Raw genomic sequence first — 18,615 nt, 5'->3', positions numbered from 1 at the left:
GTCTTATCCAAACCACAGGTTTCTGTGAGAACTGAATAGTGGTGATGAGGGGAAGTCACCACATTTAGAAAGATTTTGCTAAGCAGCAATTGATAATTGGAACCAAAAGCCACATTTCAGTGAAAGAAAGAGGGAACACAAGTTTCACATCTCAGTGGGAAACTATTTCACATATAATTCCCCCCAAAAAACTGGAAGGATAAGAGATAGAGTTGTAAAACGATACTGGTCAGCTTATGGAAGGAAATTTATTTTTGTCTTCACACTTCAGTAAATTCTTCCCTAAAACAAACCATACTGGCAACTAAGAAATGAATAATGCCCAGGAGAGTCATGGCAAAATCCAATATAAACTTGGCAAAAATGCCAGCTCTCTAGATGTACTCAGATCTAAGGTATCATGCGTATGAGGCATGCAGTCAGCTGCTGAATGAGTCCCTAGTCTACTGCTATTTTTAAAAATGAGATTCATTGATATGTAATTCATATGCTGTCTAAGGTGTGTCCATTACAACTCAGTGATTTTCATGCGTTCGTGCAACCACCTCCACAATCTAATTCAAAACTCTCTTAGACACCCCTAAAAAAATGCTGTGCCCAGTAGCATTTATTGCTTATTCTAAGACCCATATTCTTACTTTGAGATCATCATTCAACTCCTTTACATCTGTTTCTTTTTATTTAAAGCATTGGGATTTACAAAGTTATTTATAGTTGGGTTTAAACATCCAATGTTTAAGCACCAATCCAAAAACTAGTGTTAACCCCCCTCCCATGCCACCAGCCCCCATCCTATCCTGCTGTCATAACAGGCACCTTTTTAGCTTTGGCTACTCAAGTTTGCATCTCATGATTTCATTGTTGTTTACTCTATGGCTTGGGTATTTAGTTCTGCCCTTCCTTAACACTACCATGGAACCTGACTGCCCTTGGCCCCTGCCTCCCATATTTCACTTGTCTTTTTCCTCCTTTACTCAATTTCTTTCCTTCTCCTCGCTAAACTCTGGGACAAACAGTATTCTATAAAATACCCATTTAATTTAATTCTATACATTCCCCATTGCATTTCTTTATTACAGTGGATCAAAAATGTGACCCTATACTATGCTATTCCAAAGAAATTCATTTTACATTTAATGATAGATTTAGGCTAAAATGGAAAAGATGGGGAAAGTTTCACATACAAATACAAAACAAGAGCTTCCTGACTTTCTGTGTGAGGCAGCTGAAGATGACCCCCCAAACTTAATCCCATCAAGGCTTCATAGCCATGTAGGCAGTCCCAGCAAACAAGGATGGTACCAGTCTCTTACCGGGTGCTTTTAAAAAGCCTCTGCATTCCTACATTTTTGGCTTCCTGACTCTCTGCATGAGGCAGCTGAGGAGGACCCCATGGAACTTGATCCCATCAAGGCTCCCTGGTCAGGTAGGCAGCCCCAGCACACAAGGGTGGTAGCAGAGAAGTGCAATGCTCCACTTAATTTTCTGGTTGTGCACATCTTCTAGCCAATGAACTCCACAATTACACATTGAAAAAACAACACTATAAGGGAGACAACGGGAAACGATGCAGGCCAAGTCCATGCATAGAGAATGAAGAGGGCAGTTCTGAGGACCCGAGAAGAGCCAACCACCTAGTGAGCCTCTCAGATAAGGAATTTAGAGAGAAATGTGGAGGAAGTTGATGAAACTCAAAGAAAAATAGATCAAATTGAATGGAACCTAAATAAGAATCAGGAGGATATGAAGATAGAAATCAGAAAACTTGAAATAAAAAAATAATAAATAAATACATTGAAATAACAGGTCTGAAAAACTCAGTGGAAAGCCTCTCCAACAGATTATCATATCAGTAGCTGTGGACAGAATCATTGAGCTGGAAGATAAGATGCATAAAAACTCCATACAAAAGATATTGGAAAAGAGCCTTAAATCAAATGATCAGACAATGGAAAAAATACTCAAAGAATGTGAACAGATAAAATAGATGTCTCTGAAAAACTTAAAAGAAACCAATTTACTTTTTTTATTGGTTTTGTTATTGTTGTTGTTTGTTGCTTTTTTTCATGTATTTTTTTCTTTTTGTGCTCTTTTTTTTTTTTTTAATTTCAGGACCATGGTTATTGTGTGATTGGTGTCTTTATTGCTGTGGTGCTTTTCGGGTTTTTGTTTGATTTTTTTTTTAAATTTTTTTAGGATTGTTTTTATTTTTTTCCTTTTTTCCTTTCTTCTCTTAAATTGATATTTATTGTCGAAGGACTCCTCTCATTTTTTTACTCGTTTGATTTTTGCCCCATTTTATTTTTTTTCCTTCAAACAGAACCACATAATTTGAACCATCTTGTTCCACCTCATAAACTCAGGAGGAAATTATGGAGGGTACCAAAACCAGACAGTCATATGAACATTAAGTAGAAATAAAAAAAATAATCAGACTTAAACACCAGATCCAAAGCCAACAACAGCCAATTTACAACATGCTAAACACAGAGGGGACCACTTATTCTAGCAACCAGAGTGAAGGGTTAAAGGAGAGGGATGTGGGATGCATGCTGGGAACAGGGGTCGAGGGAGGACAACATTGGTGGTGGGAGTGCCCCTGATTCAATATCACTATGCACCTAAAATAACTACTGTGAAAGATTTGTAATCTACTTTGGTCAGAGTAAAAATTAAAAAGAAAAAAAAAGAGGTTGATTAATTAAAACTAAGCTTTCAGGGCCCTGAGACATAGCACAGTTCTAGGGTGTTTGCCTTGTATGTGACTGAACCAGGATAGACCTGGGTCCATATAGTCCTTCAAGCCAGGAGTGATTTGTGAGCATATCGCCAGGAGTAACTCCTGAGAGTTATTGGATGTGGCCCTTAAACAAAAACCAAAACAAACAAACAGAACACTAAGCTTACAGTGACTTCCATGGTTACTGAATAAGATCACAGTACTTGCTTTATTATCTAAAGGTCTTCAAATATCTATCCCTGGTTCACCTCTCCTGTCAGCTTCATTTGTCATCTAAGCCCCAGAAAACAAAAATGCAGTTTTTCTCCCATGCCATTTGTCTCCTCTATGAATTTTCACATGAGGCTAATTCTGAAATGTTCTTTCTGTTGATCTGTGAATAAGCAAACTTATTCATCCCTGAAGCCTCTTAAAAAGAGGCGATATGGGATGTATGTTGGGAACAGGGGTGAAGGGAGGACAACATTGGTGGTGGGAATGCCCCTAATTCAATGTTACTATGTACCTGAAATACTACTGTGAATAATTTGTAATCCACTTTGGTCAAAATAAAAATTATTAATAAAAAATAAAGTAAATGCCTCTTAAAAATAAAAAGGCCACATTTTCTAGAAGGTTGCTCTGAACCGCAAACAAAATGATGGCCATTTCAGCCTTTGTTTTTTTCTTCTTTCCAATTTCAAATTCTTATTATAACACCATAAATTGCCAAGGTGTTCATAGTACAGTTGTTTCAGGCATTAAATTTTCAAACACAATCCCACTACAAATGTGAACATCAACCAGTCTCCCAAATTTCTCACCCCCCCCAAACCTATTATCCCCTTGCCTATACAAACAAAATTATTTCATATTGTTTTGTTGCAGCACAAAGGCAAATAAAATGTATAAACTTATATCAATAGGGTCAATTTGAAATAATTTTTCTATCTTTCCCTAATTTTACTAATGCTCTTGTCTAAGGACTTAATGTGTTGTGCTTTGTGCTAGTTGAGCCTCTGTATTTCTTTTTATTGTTGTTGTTTTTGCTTTTGGTTTTTTTTTTGGGGGGGTACACTCATTTGATGTTCAGGGGTTAGTTACTCCTGGCTAGGCACTCAGAAGTCGCTCCTGGCTTAGGGGGACCACATAGGGTGCCAGGGGATCCAATCGAGGTCCTTCCTAGAGTAGCACTTTCAAGGTAGGTGCCTTACCTCTAGCGCCACTGCTCTGGCCCCGAGCCTTCTGTATTCCTGTTTAGTCTCACTCACTGAGCTTGGTTGTCTTCTATGTAACTTTCCCAGCACACAATATGTGATCTTACTTGGCTAACACTACTATGACATTTTAAGGATCTGTAGATCTTGAATAATTTGGTGGTGTGGCAGTTTAGTAAGGTTAAATTGAAGAGCTGGCCATTTCTAGGGGTGGGGGATGAGGGTGATGGTGTGTGGCTGTGGGCTACTGCAACTTTGGGCAGAAAAGGAGAATCTGCCTCTACCCATTCTGAGATTGCTCCAGAGTTTTTGGCTTGGACCAGACTATATGGGGAGAGTCTATCATTTTCTTCTGGAGCTTAGAAGTGTAGCTGACTGTTTTTCTGCTAGGAAGATGGCAGGTGTGGGCAAATGCTGCTGGGCTTTTTGGTGGTGGAGATGAGAGTGCCATTTTGTCTTTTGTTCTACATAATGCTCTATAGTCATACTATTATTACATGCTTCACACAGCATTAACTACATAATTTTAATAACCTCATCCTATATGTTTGCCTTAAGAGTTTCTGGAAAGCAGAAACTATGTTTTATTAATCAGTGTCAATAAATGTCCTATGTATGTTCAGCATAGGTTAGGTGGATTCAATTGTTTCAGATCTGTAATAATTTCAAACAAGTGCTGAAAACTCTATTATTTTTTGAACAGCTCTTAGTTCCCACTCACTTACCAATGCAGGTTTATTTTATTTTATTATTGTTTCTGGCTTTTGGGACACACCTAGAAGTACTTAGGGCTTGAGGCAGCATAGGGGGTAGTGGAAATTGAACTTAGGTCAGCTGCATGCAAGGCAATGCCTTATCTGTTGTTATGTAACTTTGGTCCCTATGAAAGTACCTTAACTTACAGTTCTCCCATGATCCATCACAGCATCCCATTGTACGTTGTTTGAGCAAGTATATAGGGGGACACTTAGAAGTGCCTCACTTTATGCATAGCTCCTACTTCGGACCAGCAAATAAAGGGGTTAGAGTGGTTATTATCATGTGTGCACTTTCCCACAGCTAAGCCATGGTTTAAACCCTAGGATGGATGAACATAGTTTGGGAGGTTATGAAATGAGCCTCTCTATTGGGCATCATCTTGCAATCAAGCTCCGAGCATTGTCCTTACAGTGGCACAGATTTCTTGAAATTCTCATGTTTTGCAGCTGCAGTTACTGGAACTTATGGAAGAATTGTATAGTTTCCATGTTAGTGCATGTTAACACACTAAGCTCTCTTATTTAATAGTACCAAATAAGATTTCTTATTCTAAGTGATTTCTATAGCATCAGATCTCAGAGACATTTAAAAACATTAACTTTAAAAAGGTATTTTAAGGGGGCTGGAGAGATAGCATGAAGGTATAAAGCGTTTGCCTTGCATGCAGAAGGTCAGTGGTTCAAATCCCGGCATCCCATATGGTCCCCTGAGCCTGCCAGGAGCAACTTCTGAGCATAGAGCCAGGAGTAACCCCTGAGTGCGGCCGGGTGTGACTCAAAAAAACAAAAAAAAGTATTTTAGGTACAGGGGTATAAAAATAAATGCGACATTATCACTTCCCTAAAGGAATTTACTGCCAAGATGATTTACTGTCTTATTACCAGAAATGGTAGTTTCAGTGACAATGAGGAAGAGTTTTTGCCTCTGTGACTCTTTTTGGGGGGCTGTAGTGCTTAAGGGTTGATTATCGATTCATGCTTGTAGGTTTATTTCTAGCAGTGCTCAAGGAATTTGTAACATGGGGGCTTGAACCTGTGTCTCCAGCATGCGAAGCATTCAGACCATTTCTGAGCTATCTCTGTAGCCTCCCTTTTTCATTCTTCAAATCGCCATGCTGTTACTTCCAACACTTATTCTAATGACACTATATTTACCACTTATTTTTTAAATCATTACTAGATTATCAATATTACTTTATTGAGTGTAAAATCACCCCATGCACCGAATCTTGAAGCCCAGGCAAACGAGTCTGAATCAGCGTCACACAAAAAATAATCCAAACCAGGCTGAGCATGAGACAAGTAGTCTGGCAGTATTCTCCCTACTATGGAGACAGCTGTCTGCCAGAACAACTACTTTTATTGAGTACAGGGACCACCCCTGGGTGGGGCAGTAAACCCAGCCAGGTTTATAAGTAAGACCATCTCTGTCTGGGTGTAAGTCCAAGTTGTAAACAAACATACACAGAAACCAAGGATGATCTTTGTTTTGGGCAAAATAAGGTGTAACCCAATAGTCGGGCATGTGAAATGAGACAAAACCTCCCCTTGACATGATTTTAACACTTAGAAGTGTGTGAAAGTCATTTTTTTCTTTATTTTTTTTCATATAATAAATGAAACTGGCCTCTTGATTAAGGTCCTTTTTAACCCTCCTCATATGAATGTGGCACATCTTCCAGGTGCTTAGAGCACTTTTATACATTCTTTGTTACTCAGTTCATTCCCTCCAAGTTTTCACAACTGGGTTAAAAATTAGCCCTGTAACTTCCCAAAGGAATACGAGGCAGATTTACAAATGAATCATCTAACAGATGGTAAGACTTGGAATTTTTGCATGTTTCGCAGACATTAGCATATTTCCAGGCCCTGGAAAATTTTCACCTCATTATTAAAAAAAGGCAATGCATGAACTTGTAAAAGCTTTAATGATAAAAAGTATTTTAAAAATGCTGTTTTCTAACATTTATATACTCCATTGAGACTAACCCTTAACGAAGTGTTTGTCAGGTATATTTCGATCTTAATAGATACAATTCTTTCAATTAGTAGAGTAAATAAATAGTGTCATAGTTCTTGATAAAAGTTCCCTTTTAATCTTGTCTGCATCATTTCCTTGCTTACCAAACTCATTTATCTGATGTATGACAAAGATTCATCTAGACGTTTTCTCTTGCATTTGCAATTGATGGGCTCACTCTATCACGAGCCAGTGTAGCAGATGAATTTCTAAATAGACTTTGAGAACTGTGCAGGAGCCATACCCATCAGTCAGATCATAATAGACCCAAAGCCACACTCTTCTGAAGCTCACTGGGCAACATCTTTCTCAGACTTTAGGCTTGCTCTGCATTGCCTTTGGTCACTATGTGTTTTGATACAAATGTCCATCTTATGAATGGTTCATTAAATTGAAAATAAGTATAACCTAGAATGATGTACAGTACTATGTCTTTTGGAAAATGATAAACTCTGATGGAACTCTTTTTTATTTAAGAATTATTAAATGATTAAACCAGATAATAATAAAGTAGAATAATAATGCTAGTAAGGTGTTTTCCAGCAGGATATGTATTTGCCTTTATTTTTGCTTGGCTTCCCTCCCGGTATCACATTTGGTATCCTGAGTCCTACCATGAGTGTCTCCTGAGTATAGAGCCAGGAGTAAGGCCTAAACATAACCAAGTGTGGCCCTCAAACCAAAGAAATAAGTAAATTGAAAAAAATATAAAACTTCAGAAATTAAACATCATCTTAAAATTTTCTGGAAGGGTAGAATTATGAAAAAGGATATAATGTCAGCCCTAAAGACTTCGCATTTTCTGTAAGAAGTAAGACAGCAGAACATTTATGAGATAATAAATAATAGAAGCAAGAAGAAAAGAAGTACACTGATTTTGAATAAGATGCAGAGTAAATATCCAACATTGTAATTAAAATTCACATCAAGGGGCCAGAGCGGTGCTGCAAGTGGTAAGGTGTCTGCCTTGCCTGCTCTAGCCTAGAACGGACTGCTTCCTATGGCATCCCATATGGTCCCCCAAGTCAGGAGTGATTTCTGAGCACATAGCCAGGAGTAACTCCTGAGTGTCACTGGGTGTGGTCCAAAACAAACAAACAACTCCCCAAACAAACAGACAAACAAAACAACAACAACAACAACAAAATTCACATCAAGGGACCAGAGAAATAATAAAAGGATTAAGGCAAATGTTTCCATGAGGCCAACCCAGGCACCACATGGTTTCCCAATATTGCTGGATGAAGTCTAAGCACCTTTAGGTATGGCTCTAGAAGTTACTGGTCCATGGTAGGACAGCCTGAGTAATATCACAGGGCCCAACCAGCACCGTACCCTTGGATTCTCACATTTACTCAGCTAGACAAGAACTTCTGGGAAAGTTCCAGAACTCCAGAGCACCAGTTGTAAATCAAGTCCCTTCTAAAAATGAAAAATAAGAATGAAAACCACATGGAAGTAAAGATATAACATGGATCTACATGTCATCAATTGGGGGATGGGGGGAGTGAGGCTCCCTAAGCACTTCCACCTTGCATGAGACCTGGGCTTTACTTGCACCATCACAAACATACAAACAAATGAAACTACAAGAAATAAAACCTTCTTTGTGTGTGTGGGAGAGAGAGAGAGAGAGAGCAGGATAAGGTACTGACTTTATATTCATGGTTCCCATAGGAGCAATTCTTGAGCTCAGAGTGAAGAGTAGACCCCAAGAATTGATGTGTAGCTCCAACAACCCACCTACATTTTTAATCAGTGATTGGAAGACACACTTGAGAAAGTATGTCTTAGGCTCTAAATGAAGATGATATAGAATTAAAAATGATTAAATGTGAGAACAGGTCATACATGAAAGATTTATAGAAATGTGAATGAAGAGAATTTAAAACTAAAACCAAACAGTTGGAAGAGAAGTCGCAATCAAATATGAAGTTGACAGCCCATGTCTAAATGATGTAAGGCCTGTTATGTTGAAAAGGCTGTTTATATTATGGAAAAATAAATTTTAAATTAATTATAGTACAAATAATACACAATGCATAGATCTTAGCTACTTTTTGGGATGAGACCAAGTGGAGCTCAGAAGTACTAGTTCATCACAGTTATTCTTAGCCAGCTGGGTTAGTCTTGTTTCTATATTGTTTCCTACATTAAAAATAAACAAACTTTTTTTTTTTTTGGTTTTTTGGGCCACACCCAGCGGTGCTCAGGGGTTACTCCTGGCTGTCTGCTCAGAAATAGCTCCAGGCAGGCATGGGGGACCATATGGGACACCGGGATTCGAACCAACCACCTTTGGTCCTGGATTGGCTGCTTGCAAGGCAAACACCGCTGTGCTATCTCTCCGGGCCCATAAAATAAACAAACTTTTAAGGGCTCACTTGATACAGTTGATAGGGCACTTGACATTTTAAGTGGTTCACTGAGGTTTGATCCTCAGAATGGTATGCTGAGCTCTGCAAAGAGCGATCCCAAGAGTAATCCTGAGTGATCCCAAGAGTGAGGAGAGAACCAGAAGTAAACCCTGAGCATACCTGGGTGTAGCCCCTCAAACAAACAATTGTTTTAACTCTGCTTACATTTAAAAACAAATTAATGATAAAAAAATATTCACCTACATGATAGCTTAAGAGATTGGAAAATGACCAACAAAATGAGCTGACAGCAGGCAGGAGAAAGGAAATAATAAAACAGTGCAGAAATTAATTAGCTGGACTATCAAAAAGATCCAAAAATATCAATGAATGCAAGAGTTGTTTTATTAAAAAAATTTATTAAATGTTAGCAAGACTCACAAATGAGAATCAGAAATCAGAAATGAAAGAAGTGATGTCACAACAGGTACTACAGATACTCAAAGGATAATCAGTTTACATTGATAATCTTTATATCAAAACATGAGAGAAACTGGAAGAAACAGATAAATACCTGGATACCTGGATAACCTCCCAAGGTTGAACCAATATGATTTGGAATACCTGAACAGACTATTCAAAGAAGTTTAAATGATACTCAAAAATATTTCCCCAAACAACAGTCCAGATCTAGATGGATTTAGTAGTAAATTCTTTCAAACCTTTCTAAAGGGTCTACTGAAAATTATTTTCAGGCTCTTCCAGGAAATTGAATAAATAAAAACACTCCTAAATAGTTTCTATGAAGCTAACATCAACCTGATACCAAAAGCAGACAGAAACAACACATACACAAAAGAGAATTATGGATGATATTCTTGATAAACATAGATACAAAGATCCTCAATGACAAAATAGAATTCAGCAATTTATCAAAAAGGTCATATCCATCACCAAATAGGACTTGTTTCAGAGACGCAAGGATGGTTTAGTCTATGCAAGTCAATAGTCATAATACAACATAGCAATAAAAGGAAAAATAAAAATCATATGATCATATCAATAGATGCAGAGAAAGCATTTGATGAGATTCAACACCCATTTGTGATAAAAACTCTCAATAACATGGGAATTGAAGAAACTTTCCTCAATATAGTCAAAGCCATTTACCATAAGCCCTTGGCAAGCATTATACTCAATGGGGAAAAACCAAAAGTCTTTCCTTTAAGATCTGACACCAGACAAGGTTTTTCACTCTTGCCCCCTGCATACAACTGGTGTAGGGTTGCATGGCTGGGTACTGCTGTGTGAGTGAGGTCTCCTACCACCCTTTCATCATCACTAAAAAGGAACAAACGAAAGAGAAAAGCTTAAATTATAACAACCATAAAAATTTGAGTCACTTGAAACATTTTTCCAGCAGAGATGTGCTCTCTCCATATATACAGGAAGAAGTTGTTGGGGTGTGTGGAATGAGGGAGAAATGAAAGAAGCTTGGCCCCGGTGATCCTCGTATATGGTTTTATAGGGTGGTCAGATAGGGTGGCTTCATGATCTCTGGCCCCACACCATCCTGGGACTCTCACCTCCATACAACAGCCAGGCTGTTGACCCAGAGTGACCCACATGTTCCCCTTACCATCTGCCTTCTGCAAATTAAAGAGAAAACAAATTAGTAATAAAGGAAGACAAACTTATTCAGAGTAGGAGCTTGAAAATACGAATTCTGAAAGCCAAAACTAATTAGGTACAAACAAGGAAAACAGTGTAGTGTGTAAATTTGGAAGTTCACTTCTCAGAAGAAAAAAAAAACAAACAAACAACAGTTTAATGTTACGGACACTTAGATAGTGGTCTTCAATTAAATATTCTATTATGTCATATTTTATGTTGGTGCTCTTATCACAGTGATTCTATTAACATGTTTCTCTTGAGCACTTAAAGTGTAACTAGTAGAACCAACGAAAATACAGTTTTAGTTATTCTACTTTGATTAATTTAGATGTCTTTGTGTCATAGACTAACGGTGACCATATAGGATATAACTAGAAAGTAATACTAAAATAAATAAAAACATGCTTTGAATGTAATATATAGAAACCATAAATGTGTAGAAATCTATGCTAACAAATTTGAATATCTCTACAAAATGTCAAGTCCTAAAAAAAATTAAGTTCAATAAAACTGGATACTTTGGATTTAGCGATAGCAAAAGATGACAGTGAAAAGTAGATAAAATAATCACTTTACTAGATATACTTTGAATCCCCCAGATTTTATAGGCAGTTTTATTCAAAAGTTTGGCAATAGGTCATTCTATGATGATGAGTCTACAAAAAAAGAAACTAAAGGTTAATCTTTATAAATATAAATGCAAAGGCTTTAAAATTTTAACAATATATATGTCTAAATATTCAATAACAATAAATAATGAGCTCACAGGCCACATTTGAGGAATACAAGGCAGCTTATTAAGAATACAATGAAGGGGCCGGGCGGTGACGCTGGAGGTAAGGTGCCTGCCTTGCCTGCGCTAGCCTAGGACGGACCGCGGTTCGATCCCCCAGCGTCCCATATGGTCCCCCAAGAAGCCAGGAGCAACTTCTGAGCGCATAGCCAGGAGTAACCCCTGAGCGTCACAGGGTGTGGCCCAAAAACCAAAAAAAAAAAAAAAAAAAAAAAAAAAAAGAATACAATGAAGATACCATACAGATATGCCCTTTCAAACCTAGATGTATTTATTTCAAACCCTCATCTTTAATCTAGTTTTAATTCCTCATTCAGTCAAAGTCTTTTCCAGGAGTTCTCATTAACTGTTTATTTTTTCCTGAACCCAATGAATTTTTTCTTTATTGTAAGCTTGTAATTGTTGGTTTACTTTTTTTCTAGCCAACACATGGGGCATGATAATTATAATTATCATCTTAATTTTAATTAAAATTATTCCTAATCTCCTTACTTTTGATTTCATTATATTGCTAGTGAGAAAGATATTTTCTAATATTGATAGGTGATTATTTTGCAGTTTCACTAAGCATTTACAATTATTCCTACTTATAGGCTGTTCTTTTTAATTTGAAGTTTAAAAACTTTAGGTTTTGTGATATCGAAACTATTCATGTTAGGGTTTCATGCATTCAACATTCTATCAGCACGCCCTCCACCAGAGTGCCCACTGCTTCTACCCCTATTTCGCTTTTACCTCAATTTTCTCAGGGTTTTTCCCTTCAAATCACCCCTCCCCAAGCTCTGAGCTTATGTGCTCTTGGAAAGCATAATTAAGTCACTTATTTTTGTCAAAAGTTGGGCCTGGAGAGATAGCACAGCAGTGTTTGCCTTGCAAGCGGCCGATCCAGGACCAAAGGTGGTTGGTTCGAATCCCGGTGTCCCATAAGGTCCCCCGTGCCTGCCAGGAGCTATTTCTGAGCACACAGCCAGGAGTAACCCCTGAGCACTGCCGGGTGTGACCCAAAAAAAAAAAAGTTATAACATGGAGCTCTATTTCTCCATTTGCCCCCCCCCCATTTTTCTCTGTTTCTATGTTCATGTTACCCTCTAAATTCAGGTTTGTTCTTTTATTTTAATTATTTGTAAACACTATGGTTATAAGTTTGTTCAGAATACAGTTGTTTATTTTTTCACAATAGCAAAGTTATTCATGATTGTCAGGTTTGTTCTTTTCTTTTTAATTAATTATTTCATAAACATTATGGTTATAAGTTTGTTCAGAGTACAGTTGTTTATTTTTTTCACAATGGCAAAGTTATTCATGATTGTTTCAGTTGACATGTCCAACACACTTCACCAGTACATATTTCCTGCCACTAATATCCCCAGATTTTTCCTATCCTTCCCTTTAATCTTTGTATCTTGTTCTTGATCTTTGTGTGATCTTACTCCTACTGCCCTCTAGCAAATTTAGCAGTCTTCCCCTGGAAGAGGAAAATGTCTTTATATCCTTGTCCTGATTATTTTCAGGATCATTGAGAGTTTTTAAGAAAATTATTTTTTCTTTTGTGGACAACTAAATTTCTTTCCTCTGTGCTTTGCCGGACCTTATATTGCAGGCTTCTGCCAGCATAGCCATTGTGTATTTTTATAAGGAACTGGGTTGACAAGTTACCATATCACATTGGGTTCTTCATGACAATCATTCATCAGGCTGCCCCCACTTCCAAAATGGATCTCTAGTTATTTCTGTTTTAGATTCTTCTCCTCTCATTGCCTATATTCTTGTCTTTCCTCAAGCCATTACAGTCATCTTGCTTATTTATACTTAAAGCTCTATGGCCCAAACAGTTTTTTAAAGGAACTGATGGCTGCTTTTCATAAGAGAGTGATGCCTGGGTTTTTGAGAGTTTCAGATACAGTTTATCTTTTCTTCATATGTAATAGGATGTCCTGTCATAACTGAAAATGAGAAATATTTGGCTTAATTTATACCATGGTTATGCGTATTTGCTCACTACTAAGGTACACACTGTACCTGGGTTAGGAAAAGGTGAATTCTGGCTGAGAATCATGTGCTGTTTGCAAACTCTCTGAGTAGGTTATTGTACTTTTGGAGAACTAATGTCCTAGTTTTCACTGTCATTTCAGTAATACTTAGAAAAATTAACTAGACGGTGAATTCAGGTGAAGAAGTCATGGCCAGGCAGAGACCAAGTACTGAACAAAACATTCAGTATCTGAAAGACCAGAGTGATGATAGTACAGCAGATAGGGTGTTTGCCTTGCATGTGACTGATCTGAGTTTGATTCCTGGCACTGCATATAGTCCCCCAAACCCTGGCAGGTCCCCAAACCTTGATTGCAGGTCCAGGACTAAGCCCTGAGCACAACTAGTATGATGCTAAAAAACAAACAAACTATAGCAATACAAAAAATATTCAGTATCTGAATACTTGTTCTCTTGATCAGCTCAGCATTCTGAATACTGTATGGACACTGGAAAATTTTGACAACATTGAGAATTTATAGGGTATATGTAAGGGTTTCTTTGTAAAGAGATGGAAGGGATATTATGGATGATAATAAGAAAGAAGAATATAATGGGTATTTTTTGTTTGTTTTTGGTTTTTGGGTCACACCCGTTATCGCTCAGGAGTTACTTGTGGCTCTATGCTCAGAAATCGCTCCTGGCAGGCTCGGAGGACCATACGGGATGTCATCCACCATCCTTCTGCATGCAAGGCAAATGCCTTACCTCCATGCTATCTCTCCAGCCCCTATAATGAGTATTTGAATGGAGATAGGAAAAGTGAGAGGCAGAAGGTTAGGCTGGAAGGGGAGCGGGGTGTGTGCTGCAGATGATAATAGTGAGATGGATGGATGTATTTCTTCTGCACTTGAGCATGTGGCTGATCAATGAAAAATAAAAATCCCCTGAACCTTATTTATTTTAAGCTGAGTTTGAAAGCATGAAAAGTTTTGAACTAAATCAAACCAAAAATAGGAAAACAGATTTACACAGGCCTCTCAAAAATATTAAACCACCCTGAAGGAAAACACAGTTAAACTAAGCCTTTGAGCTAATAAAAATCATGCATTTATATTATTTCCTATCTTGAAGTATAGTTTTACAAAACCGGCTGCTCTGCTCCAACATTTTGCCTTTTCTTTTTTTTTTTTTTTTTTTCTTATTTTTTGGTTTTGGGGCCACATTTGGCTGTGCACAGAGCTTATTCCTGGCTTCACACTCAAGGATCAACCATCTTGGTGCTCAGGAGATCATAGGAGATTCCAGAGACTGAGCCTGGTCAGCCACATGCAAAGCAAGCGCCCTGACTACAATTCTATCTTTCCTGCCCTGCTCCAACATTTTCTAAGAGTGTCTATCTATCCACCTAACAAAAACTCAATCCCTCTTGACATATTTCTTGATCCTCTGAACTCAGTATTTTTCCAAGTACTGTTTTTTTTCTGCCTGCTCATTGTACCCTGTTTTCATTGCCATTGTGCCTTTTCAGACTCTTCTGATCACTGAGTTCTAAGTTCATGCTTACTATCCAACTGGAATTTCTTCCCTGACACTCACTGGTTTCCAACATTTGCTTCTTTTTTAAATTTAAGCAGTCAGACAAATCAAATATATGTGGACCATCCCATATGATTAATGGTTCTTTGGGTACTGATGCAGTATTGATCCCCTGCATCCCATATGGTCCCCTGAGCAATTTCTGAATGCAGAGTCAGTAGTAACCCCTGACTGCCATTGAGGGTGTCCCAAAATATCCACGCACAAAAAAAAGAAAGAAAAAAAGAAAAAGAAAGAAAGAGAAAGAAAGAAAGAAAGAAAGAAAGAAAGAAAGAAGAAAGAAAGAAAGAAGAAAGAAAGAAAGAAAGAAAAGAAAGAAGAAAGAAAGAAAGAAAGAAAAAAGAGAAAGAAAGAAAGAAAGAAAGATAGAGAGAGAGAGAAAGAAAGAGAGAGAAAGAAAGAAGAAAGAAGAAAAAAGAGAAAGAGAGAGAAAGAGAGAAAGAAGGAAAGAAAGAAAGAAAAAGAAAGAAGAAAGAAATTAGAAGAGTAAAGGAAAAGACCAAGTTTTTCAATCTTGGGCTACACTCAATACTCCTTATTCTGTGCTCAGATATCATTTCTGGTGGAACTTGGGTGACTATATGGAGTACCAGGTTTGAACCCAGGCTGACCATGTACAAAGTGAGAGAGCACTCCTTGCTGTACTATATCACCTGTCCCAAGAAGGAGCAGGGATAAAAATCTATCTATTGTTTAATTTTTAATTTAAAAATAGGCACTATGGAGCCAGAGCAATAGCACAAAGGGCATTTGCCTTGCATACAGCTGACCCAGGATGAACCTCGGTTTGATCCCCGATGTCCCACATGGTCCCCCAAGTCAGGAGAGATTTCTGAGTGCATAGCCACGAGTCACCAGATGTGCCCCCCAACCCCCCAAAATAACAAAACAAAGACAAAACAAAAGAAATAGGCAATGAACTTGCATTGGTCAGTATGAAGTCATGGTTAATCATAGCAGCAATGCAGCCTGTAAAAACAGTCTAACTTCTATTTTTATTTTTAAGTTGAAATGTATCTTTTTTGCTGTTGAAATGACTTTGAGGGCTGCTATTATATTTGGGGTCCTTAATGAAGAGAAAACTTAAGTCACTTGACTTCGGCCTATTGGTTTAAAATGGTGGAAACGTGATTATGAATTTATTGGTGCTTTGTCATGAGTGTGTAGTTTATTACTAATCCATATACACCTAAAGTAGTGAGGAATACATACGACTTGCTAATCAAAAAGAGTCAAAGACCCTTTTTGCTTACAGGAAAATATGAAATGATCAGTATTTTCTTTATTAACTTAACAGTCGGTCCAGTCAACTACAAACTGCTTTGTTGTCTCTAAACCTTTGCAGATATTGGGATGCTTTTTAATGTTCTCTTTATTTCTCACTTGCTGAAAGATCTATTCCAAATTTTAAACCATATCATATTCTTTGAGAAGCTTCTCTCAAATCTGAGGCAGAGTAGATGAGGCCTTAGTTATAGTGTGTTTCCCCCATTAAGTATGATGGCCTTTTGCTTGTGTGCTCTCTAAGTCTCATTCATCTTTCTATCTCTTGGGCCCCAAATTGAAGATGACATTTCTAGGGAATTCAATATGTGCATATGGAATGAATAAATGAAAGAATGAAAGGAAATGACAGAGAATTTACTTTAAGATCTTCACTTAGATCAAATTTAAGGAAACAGGCTGCTGATACTGTTCTTCCTAGAACCAGACCTTAGTTAACATAGAACAGACCTCTGTTAACAAAGAGCCAGACCTTCATTAAAAGGACTAGATCTTATTAAGATATATGGCTAGGGCTTCAGATAAGCTCTCTTGAATTTCTAGTGTTGGAAGGGGTCTGTTTCCTGCTACTAATATGCTTGAATTTTTTCTTGATTGACATAAAAGTATTTTGGAACCTATGAAACACAAGGCAACCCAAACATAAATTCCAATAAAATCAGAACCTCTGGATCATGCTTTCTTACTCTCTCTAGTTTTAAAAGTTTTCCTCTGGTGATTGTACTTTCTGTATATCCACCACAGCATGTGAGTTACCTATTACCCACATCATTTTATTTAGATATGTCTTGTAAGCATAAGATAACCCACAAAACTATACAGGTTCTAGAACTGGGACATGTTTGTGGGAACTAATTCAAAGAGTATGAGCTGAAGTGGGTGCTTCAGGAATCCCTAGGTGGAATGAGCCTATCAATACAGCCAAGAAATAAAAGATAGGTCCTGTTGGTGGGGGCATCATTTTGAAACTTGATGCTTTGGGGAAGCCGAATATATAAGATGACTTGTATATGAATATTTGTATCATAATCTGAAATGGTAGTCCTCTGTATGCTTCTAATTTGCTGAATATCTAAGTTGATAGAAATTCTATTGAGAAATGAAATTGGTCATCATTCCAATGCCTCAATATATATTTCTCTTTTTAAAAGTTTATCTCATTTTATACTTTATTACCTCCATTTCTTCCCCGTAGTGAGTTTCCTACTGAAAACCAGCGATCAGTTTTGGTGGCCCCCAATATGTTTCAGTGTGTCCCACATATGAGAGAGAAATCATTCTTTGACTGTTCCTCTCCTTCTGCCTTACTTCTCTCAGCATAGTCCTCTTTATATTCTTCCACATGGCAGAAAATTGCATTATATCATCTTTAGTTTTTAGGTAATAGCATTCCATTGTGTAGATAGATACCATAGTCTTTTTATTCAGTCATCTATTATGGAGAACTTGAGTTGTTTTCAGATATTGGCTGTTGCGAATGGTGCTGCAACAGACATATGTTTTTTTTTTTTTTTTTGGTTTTTGGTTTTTTTTTTTTTTTTTTTTTTTTTGGGTAACACCCGGCGTGCTCAGGGGTTACTCCTGGCTGTCTGCTCAGAAATAGCTCCCGGCAGGCACGGGGGACCATATGGGACACCGGGATTCGAACCAACCACCTTTGGTCCTGGATTGGCTGCTTGCAAGGCAAACGCCGCTGTGCTATCTCTCCGGGCCCAGACATATGTTTTAATATGATTTTTTTGTCCCCCAATTCACAATACAGACCAGGCAAAGGGCCTGTGTTGAGGTGTATGTGGGGTGCATTTACTGTACCTTCTCTTTCTATACAGTCAGTGTAAAGAACACAGCCTGTGGTAAAAATTGGGAGGCCTTATCTTTTCTTTTATATATATATATGTATATATAAAATCATATATATATATATATATATATATATAATCCTTCACCAGTGCAACATTCCCATGACCAATATCCCAAGTGTCCTTCCTCCCCACCCCACACAGGCCTGTACTCTAGACAGGCTTTCTACTTCCCTCATTCAGTCACTTTTTGGTATGATAGTTCTCAGTGTAATTATTTCTGTGACTGCACTAAACGATCCCTGTGGTGAGCTTCATGTCGGGAGCTGGACCCTCCAGTCCTTCTCTATTTTATCTCTGAGAATCATTACACAAATGTTTTTCATTTTTCTCAAAACCCATAGATGATTGAGACCATTCTGTG

At 37.7% G+C, this 18,615-nt stretch overlaps 1 non-coding gene across 1 annotated transcript; it reads right to left on the bottom strand.

The window, feature by feature from the left end:
• Window positions 1–18,129: 18,129 nt before the first annotated feature.
• LOC126026343 (small nucleolar RNA SNORA51) lies at window positions 18,130–18,262 on the bottom strand. Its single transcript, XR_007501636.1, has one exon. It is a non-coding gene; the product is annotated as a small nucleolar RNA SNORA51 (small nucleolar RNA).
• Between the last annotated feature and the right edge of the window lie 353 nt (window positions 18,263–18,615).

This window comes from Suncus etruscus, chromosome 13 (assembly GCF_024139225.1).
Source record: "Suncus etruscus isolate mSunEtr1 chromosome 13, mSunEtr1.pri.cur, whole genome shotgun sequence".
NCBI lineage: Eukaryota > Metazoa > Chordata > Mammalia > Eulipotyphla > Soricidae > Suncus > Suncus etruscus.
The sequence above is the reverse complement of the archived record's forward strand: the minus strand, read 5'-3'. Positions and strand labels throughout refer to the sequence as shown.